A 12686-nucleotide genomic window follows, 5' to 3' on the forward strand; every position below is an offset into this window, starting at 1 on the left:
TCTCTCCTCCGTACCGGGAGCCCGAAGATCAGGAGCGTGGGACTGAAGTGCAACCAAAAGCAGAGGAGGAGGTTTTTGAGAAATCTCCTATTTATTTTTTTTCTTTTTTCTTTTTTTTTCCCAGCTCCCATGGTGTGTGTGTGCAGGTGTGAGACACAGTGAGAGACACAAGGTATGCGAATCTTTATTCAATTCCCACCACCAGGAAAATAGGAAAACACCCGAGTGGCCAGTGACAAGCAGTGCCCTTCACATCAAAGGGCAATGCTGTGTGATCAAACAGTGAAGGGGAGGGCAGGGACTAAATCAAAATAGACTTGGAGGGGGAAATAATGTACTCCATTCCCTGCGTCGCCCACCTCTCCCTGAACAACTCCAGGGTGTTGGTGGACACCGCGTGCTCCTTCTCCAAGGACACCCAGGCTCTAACGTAACTGCGGAAGAGGGGCAGGCAGTCGGCCCTAACGACCCCCTCCATGGCCCGCTGCCTGGACCTGTTGATGGCCAGTTTCTTCAGACCTGCCCTCTCTCCTCCGTACCGGGTGCCCGAAGATCAGGAGCGTGGGACTGAAGAGCAACCAAAAGCAGAGGAGGAGGTTTATGAGAAATCTCCTATTTATTTATTTATTTATTAAATTTAACCCCCACACTACCACCTAAGTGCAGTAGTGCTTATTTTTTCCCCAGCACCCATGGTGTGTGTGTGTGCAGGTGTGAGACACAGTGAAAGACACAACGTGCACGAATCTTTATTCAAATTGCGCCACCAGGAAGATAGGAAAACACCCGGGTGGCCAGTGACAAACACTGTCCTTCACATCAAAGGGCAATGCTGTGTGATCAAACAGTGAAGGGGAGGGTAGGAACACTCCTGTTTCTTTTTTTTTATTATGTTTTTTTTGTTTTTTCTTTCCCTGTGGTGCCCACCTCTCCTTGAACAGCTACCAAACCTTTTTTTTTAAATAATTTAACCCCCACACTACCACCTAAGTGCAGTAGTGCTTATTTTTTCCCCAGCACCCATGGTGTGTGTGTGTGTAGGTGTGAGACACAGTGAAAGACACAACGTGCACGAATCTTTATTCAAATTCCACCACCAGGAAGATAGGAAAACATCCGGGTGGCCAGTGACAAACACTGTCCTCCACATCAAAGGGCAATGCTGTGTGATCAAACAGCGAAGGGGAGGGTAGGAACACTCCTGTTTCTTTTTTTTATTATGTTTTTTTTGTTTTTTTTTCCCTGTGGTGCCCACCTCTCCTTGAACAGCTACCAAACCTTTTTTTTTTAAATAATTTAACCCCCACACTACCACCTAAGTGCAGGAGTGCTTATTTTTTCCCCAGCACCCATGGTGTGTGTGTGCAGGTGTGAGACACCGTGAGAGACACAAGGTGCACGAATCTTAATTCAATTTCCACCACCAGGAAGATAGGAAAACACCCGGGTGGCCAGTGACAAACACGGCCCTTCACATCAAAGAGCAGTACTGTGTGATCAAATCAGTGAAGGAGAGGGTAGGGACTAAATCAAAATAGAGTTGGAGGGAGAAATGATGCACTCCACTCCCTGCGGCACGCACCTCCCCCTGAACAACTCCAGGGTATTGGTGGTCACCGTGTGCTCCTTCTCCAAGGACACCCGGGCCCTAACGTAATTGCGGAAGAGGGGCAGGCAGTCGACCCTAACGACCCCCTCCACGGCCCGCTGCCTGGACTTGTTGATGGCCAGTTTGGCCAGGCCCAGGAGCACACCCATGAGGAGGTCTTCAGAGCTGCCCTCTCTCCTCCGTACCGGGTGCCCGAAGATCAGGAGCGTGGGACTGAAGAGCAACCAAAAGCAGAGGAGGAGGTTTTTGAGAAATCTCCTATTTATTTATTTATTTATTTATTTATTCTTTTTTTTTTCTCTTTTTTTTCTTTTCTCTTTTTTTATCACCCAAATCTCCTGTTTTTTTCCCCTCCTTTATATTTTTCTTTACCCCCACACTACCACCTAAGTGCAGTAGTGCTTATTTTTTTCCCCAGCACCCATGGTGTGTGTGTGCAGGTGTGAGACATAGTGAAAGACACAAGGTGCATGAATCTTTATTCAATTTCCACCACCAGGAAGAAAAGAAACACCCGGTGGCCAGCCCTGTGGCGCCCACCTCTCCCTGAACAACTCCAGGGTGTTGGTCGACGCCGCGTGCTCCTTCTCCAAGGACACCCGGGCTCTAACGTAACCGCGGAAGAGGGGCAGGCAGTCGGCCCTAACGACCCCCTCCACGGCCCGCTGCCTGGACCTGTTGATGGCCAGTTTGGCCAGGCCCAGGAGCAGACCCGCGAGGTGGTCTTCAGACCTGCCCTCTCTCCTCCGTACCGGGTGCCCGAAGATCAGGAGCGTGCGACTGAAGAGCAACCAAAAGCAGAGGAGGAGGTTTTTGAGAAATCTCCTATTTATATCTGTCAGCCTGGACTGCCTGATTCACTCAGGTTATCAACCCCAATCAAGAATCTCATAGTCAATGAGATCCACTTGGCCCTCGTTCCAATCATTTCAGTGCTCTAGAATATTCAGTTCACTGTCTTTGTCATCTTGAAGCCAATTTTCTGTATTGACTATTGCATGAAATATATTTATTTCTATGTCTGCTGACAATACATTTGTTTGTTTACAAACTTTATGTACATTGATAACAAATCTGAATGGAAGGAAAACCAGATACTGGTTATTTTGTGTGTGTAATCCCCCTGTTGGATTTTCCTTTCTGTGCACCCCAAGGTGATGCTTCATATCCAGACTGCAAAGATGGCAGAGGAAAGTTCCTTGAGTCCATACTGTAGTCAGACACTAGAGTGTAGTATTAATGGAGAGTTGCAGCATCAGTGTTGTAAAAGTGGTGTAGTAAAAGATTTCATGGCACTAAGTAGAAGATCTTTAAGAAGACCTCTGAGCAGTACCATGGCTCAGTGGTTAGCACTGCTGCTTCACAGTGCCAAGGAGCTGGGTTCAATTCCACCTTTGAATGACTGTCAATATGGACTTTTCATATTTTACCTGTGCCTGTTTGGGTTTCCTCCAGGTGCTCTGGTTTCCTCACACAGTCCAAAAATGTGTTGGTTAGGTGGATTAGCCATGGGCAATGTAGGGATGGGGTAGGTCCGGGTGCGATGCTCTTCAGAAGGTCAGTGTGAACTCGTTGGACCAAATGGCCTGCTTGCACTCTGTGGGGACTCTATGATCTGGGAAGTTCTCCCAGTATATCCTTTAAGTGAAGTGACTAAAAGACAAAGATGATCTGGTTATTGGTTAATTCTGTTTGTGGGATCTTGCTGTGCAAAATACTTGTTATATTTGCTACATTAAACACACAATATACTTCATAGAAAATTACGTGGTAATGAAAGGTGGCATATAAACATAAATCTTTGTTGTAAATTTATATATACAAATTGATTGGGGTGGCACCGTGGCTCACTGGTTAGCACTGCTGCCTCATGGCACCAGGTCCTGGGTTTGATTCGTGCCTTGGGTGGCTGTCTGTGTGGAGTTTGCACATTCTCCCCATGTCTGCTTGGGTTTCCTCTGGGTGCTCTGGTTTCCTCCCACAATCTAAAGATGTGCAGATCAGGTGAATTGGCCATGTTAACTTCCCAAATCAGGGGTAAATATAGGGTTACTCTTTGGAGGGTCTGTGTGGACTGGTTGGGCTGAAGGGCCTGTTTCAATATTGTAGGGAATCTAAGTCTAAATCTTTGAAACACAAAATATGTAGGAATTACCATCATCAATAACAAAAAAGTTACCAAATTCAATCCTGTCATGACTTTTGGAAATTAAGATTTAAATGTGAACTCTAATATGGCCTGCATTTGTTTAAACAGAACAGACTGAAGTACCTGTGTTGGTGTCTTAAGTGTATTAATATGATCTTGATTTAAATCCAGACATCAAAAGGAATCATTCTGAACTGAGTTGAACCTGATCCGAGTTCTCACAGTTGGACAAAGATTTGCTTGATCTTTTACCAATTAGCGTTTTGATGGTTTGATCTAGGTTTTGGCTCCTGCACAGTAATCTGTCACCAGGGCAGTTTTTATGTCTGTTCATCAATACAAATTTAGGCCTTTGAACAAGTCCCTTCCTGATCCCCTGGTGAACAGGTGTGCTATGGAACAGCCAAAATCAGTTTTTATTTAATCTCATGTGCTTTCTACTGAAAAAAAAACCCCTAAAAACAAGTTTAATATGTATTTCATGCCATTGGATTGAACCATTTACTTATATGTCAGGCCAAGTTGCAGATTGGTAATTGAACTCCTGGTACTATCTTTCTCTTCTCAAAGAGCTTTGGCTGAGAAAGATATGACGTTGAAATAAAAGATCATTGATGGAATTCACATTAATTTTTAAGAGGTTTAGCCATTTCCCTACAAATCAAACTAACAACAATGGTAAATAATGGAAATGTCTGAAGTACTTAGCAGTACAAGTTAAAGTGATGCAGTCCTCAAAGGATTATACAGGCTATTAGTTATAACTCTCTTTATCTTCACCTTATCAAAGGTTCATCCTGATTGCCAGTTTTTATGTATTGTAGCAACTCCTTAAAAGGAGAAACACAATTTCTTTGAGATGTTGCTTAAAGGAACATAGGAAGTATGAATTAACATGCCAAGCAAAGTTATTTTATGCTGTTTAAATCCAACTTTCTATATAAAAGACACCATCCAAAACAAATACATTAATAAACAGGCAAATATTCACAGAAATATCATAGAATGGGGTGGTTCAGCAAGGTTAGGGTTCATGAATGTTGACAGGGGATTCAACGGAGTGAGAACTTTGAATTGTATTCAACTCATATTACAGCAATCTTTATAAATGATACTCTCAACCTGAAATTAACTGAAAATGTTGATTAACAATCACTGAAAACGGCAAATAAATATATTCCACATAATGTTGTCTTTTTGGGAAATAGTTCAAGCACCATCTAGTATTTACATTGTTTTCACCTTCTTGTAACTTAACTATATTAATCCCGTTTGTATTAATCAATGTCTTGGCTTCGTATTCAGATTTGAATCAGAACGTCTTGTTTTGAATTGAACTTGAGAAATTTGGGTATTTAATGTATGACACTATAGCTACATTTTGCACTGAGAATGTGCAGTTCTGATGGAGGTACTATCAGGAAGTTATTTGGGTGGAACTGAGAAATAAGAAAGGGATGATCATCTTATTGGGACTGTATTATAGACCCCCTAATGGTCAGACGGAAATTGAGAAACAAACTTGTAAGGAGATCTCAGCTACATGTAAGAATAATAGGGTGGTTATGGTAGGGGATTTTAAATTTCCAAACAAAGACTGGGACTGCCATAGTGTTAAAGGTTTAGATGGAGAGGAATTTGTTAAATGTGTACAAGAAAAGTCTCTGATTCAGTATGTGGATGTATCTATTAGAGAAGGTGCAAAAGTTGATCTACTCTTGGGAAATAAGGCAGGGCAGGTGACTGAGGTGTCAGTGGGGGAGCAACTTTGGGGCCAGTGACTATAATTCCATTAGATTTAAAATAGTCATGATTTGGAGATGCCGGAGTTGGACTAGGGTGTACAAAGTTAAAAATCACACAACATCAGGTTATAGTCCAACAGGTTTAATTGGAAGCACACTAGCTTTCGGAGCGACGCTCCTTCATCAGGTGATAGTGGAGGGCTCAATCGTAGCACAGAATTTATAGCAAAAATTTACAGTGTGATAAAACTGAAATTATACATTTTTCAATGTATAATTTCAGTTTTATCACACTGTAAACTTTTGCTATAAATTCTGTGTTACGATTGAGCCCTCCACTATCACCTGATGAAGGAGCGTCGCTCCGAAAGCTAGTGTGCTTCCAATTAAACCTGTTGGACTATAACCTGGTGTTGTGTGATTTTTAACTAGATTAAAAATAGTGATGGAAAAGGATAGACCAGATCCAAAAGTTGAAGTTCTAAATTGGAGAAAGGTCAATTTTGACGGTATTAGGCAAGAACTTTCAAAAGCTGGTTGGGGCAGATGTTCGCACGTAAAGGGACGGCTGGAAAATGGGAAGCCTTCAGAAATGAGATAACGAGAATCCAGAGAAAGTATATTCCTGTTAGGGTGAAAGGAAAGGCTGGTAGCTATAGGGAATGCTGGATGACTAAAGAAATTGAGGGTTTGGTTAAGAAAAAAAAGGAAGCATATGTAAGGTATAGACAGGATAGATCGAGTGAATCCTTAGAAGAGTATAAAGGAAGTAGGAGTATACTTAAGAGGGAAATCAGGTGGGCAAAAAGGGGACATGAAATAGCTTTGGCAAATAGAATTAAGGAGAATCCAAAGGGTTTTTACAAATACATTAAGGACAAAAGGGTAACTAGGAAGAGAATAGGGCCCCTTAAAGATCAGCAAGGCGGCCTTTGTGTGGAGCCACAGAAAATGGGGGACATCCTAAATGAGTATTTTGCATCAATATTTACTGTGGAAAGGACTTAGAAGATAAAGACTGTAGGGAAATAGATGGTGACACCTTGAAAAATGCCCATGTTACAGAAGAGGAGGTGCTGGATGTCTTGAAATGGGTAAAGGTGGATAAATCCCCAGGATCTGATCAGGTGTACCCTAGAACTCATGTGAAGCTAGGGAAGTGATTGCTAGGCCTCTTGCTGAGATATTTGTATCATCGATAGTCACAGGTGAGTTGTCAGCAGACTGGAGGTTGGCTAACGTGGTGCACTCTTTAAGAAGGGTATTAAGGACAAGCCAGGGAACTATAGACCAGTGAGCTTGACGTCAGTGGTGGGCAAGTTGTTGGAGGGAATCCTGAGGGACAGGATGTACATGTATTTGGAAAGGCAAGGACTGATTAGGGATAGTCAACATGGCTTTGTGTGTGGGAAATCATGTCTCACAAACTTGATTGAGTTTTTTGAAGAAGTAACAAAGAGGATTGATGAGGGCAGAGCGGTAGATGTAAGACCGCTCGACAAAGTTCCCCATGGGAGACTGGTTAGCAAGGTTAGATCTCACGGAATACAGGGAGAACTCACCATTTGGATACAGAATCGGCTCAAAGGTAGAAGACAGAGGGTGGTGATGGAGGGTTGTTTTTCAGACTGGAGGCCTGTGACCAGTGGAGTGCCACAAGGATTGGTGCCGGGTCCTCTACGTTTTGTCATTTATATAAATGATTTGGATGCGAGCATAAGAGATATAGTTAGTAAGTTTTCAGATGACACCAAAATTGGAGGTGTAGTGGACAGCGAAGAAGGTTATCTTAGATTACAACAGGATCTTGAAACGGGTAAAGGTGGATAAATCCCAAGGACTGAGGAGTGGCAGTTGAAGTTTAATTCAGATAAATGCGATGCACAGGTAAATTGGATAGTGAATCAGGTGTTTGGTATGCTTTCCTTTATTGGTCAGAGGATTGAGTACAGGATTTGGGAGGTCATGTTGCAGTTGTACAAGACACTGGTTAGGCCACTGTTGGAATATTGCATGCAATTCTGGTCTCCTTCCTATCAGAAAGATGTTGTGAAACTTGAAAGGGTTCAGAAAAGATTTACAAGGATGTTGCCAGGATTGGAGGATTTGAGCTATGGGGAGAGGCTGAACAGGCTGGGACTGTTTTCCCTGGAGCGTCAGAGGCTGAGGGGTGACTTTATAGAGGTTTACAAAATTATGAGGGGCATGGATAGGATAAATAGACAAAGTCTTTTCCCTGGGGTCGGGGAGTCCAGAACTAGAGGGCATTCGTTTAGGGTGAGAGGGAAAGATGTAAAAGGGACCTAAGGACAACTTTTTCACACAGAGGGTGGTACGTGTATGGAATGAGCTGCCAGAGGATGTGGTGGAGGCTGTTACAATTGCAACTTTTAAAAGGCATTTGGATGGGTATATGAATAGGAAGGGTTTGGAGGGATATGGGCCGGGTGCTGGCAGGTGGAACTAGATGTTGGGATATCTGGTCGGCATGGACGGGTTGGACCAAACGGTCTGTTTCCATGCTGTATATCTCTATAACTGTATGACTAATTGGATAAATTAAAATGAGGTTGTGTCTAGGGCAGTTGCTTAGAAACTGCTGTGATGCACTGCTGGGTGCTGGCAGGTGGAACTAGATGTTGGGATATCTGGTCGGCATGGACGGGTTGGACCAAAGGGTCTGTTTCCATGCTGTATATCTCTATAACTGTATGACTAATTGGATAAATTAAAATGAGGTTGTGTCTAGGGCAGTTGCTTAGAAACTGCTGTGATGCACTGGGGATGATGTCATTAGAATGAGAATTAGAATTAGAAATAGGCTATCCTTTAATGTCACATATACAAGTACAGAAGTACTGGAATACAGTGGTTTACAATATTGCCCCAATATTTACAAAGTTTTACAATATTGCCCCATATGGCAGCATCTTGGGTACAAAGTACCTCGATACAGATCTTAGATACAAAATACAGAAATAAAGCGGAAAAGAAAGGAAAAATTTACATTATACATGACATCTATTGTGATTTGAGATGGAAATGCCAACTGCTCGCTTACTTAAATGGGAGATGGTGTTGGCGAGAAAAAGAACGAAAACCAACCAATGTTTTCTGTGTCCCAGTCAGTTAAGGAGGACAGCTTATAAATAATATCAATTGAAATATTGTATGCTATGTTATTTTAAAAAGTAGTCAATGTAAAATTGTCATACGCTTGAACTGCCAAATGAGGAATCACTGTAACTATTGTACGAAGGAATAGCCAAATGAGGAATCACTGTAACTATTGTACGAAGGAATAAGTGAGGACTGTAGTTGCTGGAGATCAGAGTCAAAAAGTGTGGCACTGGAAAAGCACAGCAGGTCAGGCAGCATCCGAGGAGCAGGAGGGTCAATGTTTCAGGATTCCTGATGAAGGGATTATGCCTGAAATGTCAATTCTCCTGCTCCTCAGATGCTGCCTGACCTGCTGTGTTTTTCCAGCACCACAGGTATTGTACAAAACTGACAATGTAGTTGTTTAGTATGTGGGTAGTATATTTTATATGTATTTGAATTTTTTTATGGTCATTTGTTGAACACTTTTATTTGACATGAGTTTTAAGAGTCTCAATTCAAAAGTGTGATTTGGTTATATGAAAGGTATTGTATCAGTATAAAGCAGATATTTTGTATTCGTTTTCCCCTATTTTGCTGCCACTTTTCAATGATTTACTAAAGGTTTGCATCCAAATAAATTTTGTAAACAATTACAATTATTCTGTTAATTTTCACTCTATGTATTCAGACCCCCAAGTAATACAGCTGCCAGTCAGGTGAAATATAACATTCCTGGAGAGAACAGAAGAAGTAAGAGCAGCAGTACCTGCTCCACCATACAATAACATCATGATTGATCTGATTGTCACTTTCATTCCATTTTCTTGCTTGTCCTGCCCTGAACCTTTGCCTATTTTCCTTGCCACATTATAGTCCATTTGCAACCATGTCTGTACATGCTAATTCTTGAGGTCAAGAAAACATACTTCAGCACACAATCCTTGCAGTTTCAGAATTCAATAAACCATCAAGCTTTTATTCAACTGCAACAATAACCAGTAGAAGTTGACCAACAACCAACCTGAAAAATGTTGTATTGTTCCAATCCCTTGAAGTAGAAGCTGGGAGGGAATGTTGCCTGTGAGTCTGAAAGGTTTAGTAATGAGTGCCATAAGCATCAACCATATGGACTTGTTAGCAGAACAGATTGGTGCTTTCTAAACCTCTTCACTCTGTGACCTCATTTCAAGACTTGAAAATTGTTGCAACTCCTTAATGTGAACCGTTGAAACTTGGGTACAACTGTTTTAACTTGGCCAAAGGTCTACAGTAGCCATTAATGACCCAGGGTGAGTTTTATAACCTTAAGATCCCACTTGGAGTTCTGACCCCAACTTTGGGAAACTCTGTTTTAACTGGTTGCTAACCTGTAATAAAATATATATTGTTAACTGGGCCAAGCACTGGCAAATGATACGAGAGTAGGCTGGGATATCTGGGTGGCATGGAAGAGTTGGACTGAAGGGTCTGTTCTGTGCTGTACGTCTCTTTGACTCTATAAGTTTACATTAAGAAGTAGTTTTCCTCTACTATGTGAAACCAAACAAGCTGTGTAGATTCCTACATTTAAAGATGATGGTGGCAGTAAACTTTGTCATGAGCTGCAACTCCTATAGCATGGTGAGATGGCATAGCCATACACGTAGGAGAGATGTCCTTCTTGCTGATGAACACATTTTCAGTCATATGTTTTTCAGAAATGGTTTTAGCAGTTGAGCTCCAAAGTGGCATTGAATCATCATATTTGGCCCTCCCTAAAATTGCAATAAGCTTCTTCAAGATTGCTATGGATATGCCAATTCTATTCAGCTATCATAGAGCAGGATTTTGACATTGGAATTTAACTGACATTAACAGAAAATGACCTGGAGTTTGCAGCTGTATTAATAGCAAAACTATTAGTGTTTGCCATCATTACAATTATGGAACTGATAGCAACGTTTGACATTAGCATTTGCAGTTAAACATGGAAAATTCATAAGTTGCTATCAATGGATTCCTTGCCCCTTCACAGGGATGGCTGTGAATGCTTCACATGGAAACCTGGCGTAATTCACATGGTGTAAATGTTCACTTTTTATGCTTTATAGTCTCTATGTCTTGTAATTGTATTGCTACTTCCTCCCTCAATGCTGTACCAGAGCAAGTTGTGGCTTGAAAAGTGAAGGATTATTAATCCACACCAGAAGTCATTAAACTTTTGTAAATGGCTTTTACTGGTAAGTGCTATTGATTCTAAAATCTGGGATCATATTAAAGTTAAGAATTTCAGATCATGGGGACTTATTTGTAACATGGACACGTGAAGATGTTTGTAGTTCAGAAACCTCAGGAAATTGCTGGAGAAGTTTTGCAAAATAATATCCAAGGCACGATCAGCTTGAGCTCCTTCACTTCTGATCTTGCCGACAACACAATGTCCGGAATGTTTGTTGAGGGTTACATCTTGTTTAATACAGCTTGTAACTCCTCAGAAACAGTCTGTGTTAGCATGCAGCAAGATCAGGACAACATTCAGACTTGGGCCATTAAGTGGCAATTAACATTCATTCCACAAAATAATAGGTAATACCACTTTCAACAGCAGAGAGTCCATCTCCGTGATGACATTAAATGCACATTACTTTTACAGAATGTCCCATCACCATCCTTTGGTTGATGTAAACCAGAACCTAACAGGACTATGCATATAAATAGCACCTGGAAAACAGGGCAGAAATTGAGAATTCTACATTGTGACATTTGCCTGCTGATATTCCAAAGCGTATCGAGCATCTACAAAATGTAAATCAGTAGTGTAATGGAATGCTTTCCACTTCGTTGATAAAGAGAGCTTCAACCACACTTGAGAAGTTCAACTCCACAAAGCAGTTAACTTGTTTGAACTTCATCTCCCAGTTTAAATTTTACCTAACCCCCACAGGAATATTGCAGTGTCAGTAACATCCAAATAACTGAGCTCTACCATCTGGAACAATTATCAACCAACTATAGTTCATGCACGTCTCTTTTTGCATCTCAGTTGCAGCTTCCAACTTTTATCAGCCACTTTGCATTTCATGAAACAATCCTAAAACTGAGTAAATGACAGCACAGAGAAATAGGAGACAATTTTTGACTTCCACAGTGAAATGGTATTAAATAATTTTGGTAAATTTTATTGGTGCTAAACAAAAACAGCACCACGAGCTTAAAATAAATTGATTTGGGTCACATCTACACACAATAGGTACAATTTGTTCAAGGGTTGTTTCACAACTGACACGTTAGCTTTATCATAGCTGAACACAATTCTTTTGTATTTTTATATGACTAGAATTTATGGGCTGGAAAATGACTTCATTCTTTAATTATGATCTTAACACAAATTTAACAATTTTGCTGATTACAAACATGAAAACAAAAAGCATTTATTTTTCGTCAATTTTGAAAAAAATAAGTAGGTAATTGATGTTTTGTTGCTGTGCTGTCTTGAAAAGTTTGCATTTTAGGCAAAGTCCTAAAAAGAGGGACAAGGGAAGCTGAAACATAGGAACACCATTACCTGAAAGTTACAAATTGCCCTGACTTGAAATTATGTTGCTGCTCATTCATGGTCACCAGATCAAAACTCTGGAACACCCTCCCCAATAGTGGGCATAACCATACCCATGATTTTACGTGGTATGGTGACAAAACATCTGAAAACAAACCTTCCAGCTCAACGAGCACACCTACATCCAGACCTCAACCTGAGCTACAAATCTTCTCGAAACTTGCTAATACCCATCCAACACAGAAAGCTCATCATTACCTTTTTGAGGGTAATTCGGGTGGACTGTCCTTGCATACCCCACAAATGATTAAAATATAAGTCTCTTCCAAAGAACTCTATAGAAAATTTATTTGAATCCCTTTCAAAATTTGAAAATAACTTAGGAACATGTACTAAGTTAATGTGAAGCTTATTTAATCTGTACAACTTATCCATACACTATTACAAGGATATTTACATTGAATAAATTTTACAGAAAAGCAAATTTTCGACAGCAAAGATTGGTGTCCAGTGCCAATTGTTTTCTGTTGAATATATTTACAGAAG

This window comes from Chiloscyllium plagiosum, chromosome 27 (genome assembly GCF_004010195.1).
Source record: "Chiloscyllium plagiosum isolate BGI_BamShark_2017 chromosome 27, ASM401019v2, whole genome shotgun sequence".
NCBI lineage: Eukaryota > Metazoa > Chordata > Chondrichthyes > Orectolobiformes > Hemiscylliidae > Chiloscyllium > Chiloscyllium plagiosum.